The following is a 1806-nucleotide window of genomic DNA, read 5'->3' on the forward strand; positions in this document are numbered from 1 at the left end:
AAAAAGCCTTCCTCTGTTAACCCAAGTGATGAAGAGAATTTCTTAAAATAACTTAGTACTTACAACTAAAACGAACCCTTAAAAACACACAGCGCGATAAACTTGGACCATTTTTCAGTCTACTGTATGTGTATTTTTAACTTCATCAACAAAAATGGCGCCTTTTCAAAACCTTTATACTCAATTGAAATACTTTTGATGAAACCTTGACACTATTGAAATATTGATTTACATAACTAATCAACTTTACCAATCAGAAGGTCGCCTGTTCAAACCATAGGATAGGTAATCAACAGCTTTTGATGGTTTAAAACTGGTCACGACTGTACTTTATTATCGGGTGTTGGGTTCTGATAAGGGAAACAGCTTATTTAAATCAATAAAAAAGCTAATCATACTCATAATTCTCATCATACTCATACTTCACTCGTCATCCATTCAAATTTGGATTGAAACACTCTTTACTTTCGTCCCTACCTCATGAGAGTGATTTTAGTAAAGTGATAGATAGTATCGACTGGCCATCGAAGCCATTAAATTACAGTAATGGGACTATTGTTGTGTAAAAATCAGTTATGATGTTGTGTTTTTAACACGGTTTTCATTGTTTACTCGTGGTTTATTTGTCATATCATCTTGCGTATTCGTACTGTTCTAGGGCGACTTACAAATGCATTGTGGTAGTCCCGGAACTGCGATATTGACTAGTATGGTGCTTGCTTACACTACTTGTCAGCTTAATATCACTTGATCTGTTCACAAGCATCCAAACTATTACAATCTATATGTAGGCCCTAAAAATCTTACAAATATAGTTAACTTGACGACTTATCTTTTTGGAATTGGTTTCTCAAGTAGTCTCTTGTAATTGTACTCATCAAAAGTAAGTATTCGTGTTACTTGTGTCACTAGTCTTAGGTTTATCATTGGTATGGTTGGAAAATGTCGTCCTTTTTTGCACTAGTTTAACATCTGTGATTTTCTATTCTATTCACTAGTATTGTTATGTTTTATAACTGGAAATATTATGTTTAGTACTGGAAATATTTTATTCATTGAATAATCAAACCATATTTCGTAACATGCACAAAAGTCATTATTATTTTTAAAACGTACGTATAACTCATTAAAAAAAGATAAATGTTATAGCTTTGATAGTTTAACTCTATTTATCGCAGTTAGATCCAGGACTACAAACATACATGTTAGTACATCTATGTTTGTAGTCCTGAGTTAGATCCAGTGTAAACCTTGAAAGTAACCGTCAAACTTGAAGTTCACCTAGTAAATTAATACTTTAATACTTAACTTTGAATACGAATGTAGGTAAGCCAAGTATGAATGGAAATGAGTGTAGGATGAGTGGTGCGATCTTGTTGGTGACTAAGGCCGACATATTCCAGGGACACAGCTGTTAATTAACAGTCCATACAGCCAATGGCAATTAAGGGACCTACAGTTTATAGTGCAATCCGAACGAACTTTTTGCATTGTAATCAACGAATTTGTCTAATTATTTGCGGATAGTCGTAGTAATTATTGGCGCGGGAGTTAATTCACACTAGGGAGTATCGCATCCACAGTATATGCCTATAAATATCACATCATCCTTTCAAGAAATTATTATTACTATTTGGAAGTGCCATACACTCGTCCACAGATACGTTTGTGGACGATATCGGCCAGATCCCTAAACATAAACCGTTTGTTTTCTTTACTAACCGAGATGGGAAATTATCGCAGTAATCTTTTAAACAACACACGTGTTACACCACTAACCAAGTGTAAATCCAATTTTCTATTCCA

This window comes from Macrosteles quadrilineatus, unplaced genomic scaffold (assembly GCF_028750875.1).
Source record: "Macrosteles quadrilineatus isolate MER2022 unplaced genomic scaffold, UCM_ALF_1.0 Scaffold_4__1_contigs__length_99947679, whole genome shotgun sequence".
Classification (NCBI taxonomy): Eukaryota; Metazoa; Arthropoda; class Insecta; order Hemiptera; family Cicadellidae; genus Macrosteles; species Macrosteles quadrilineatus.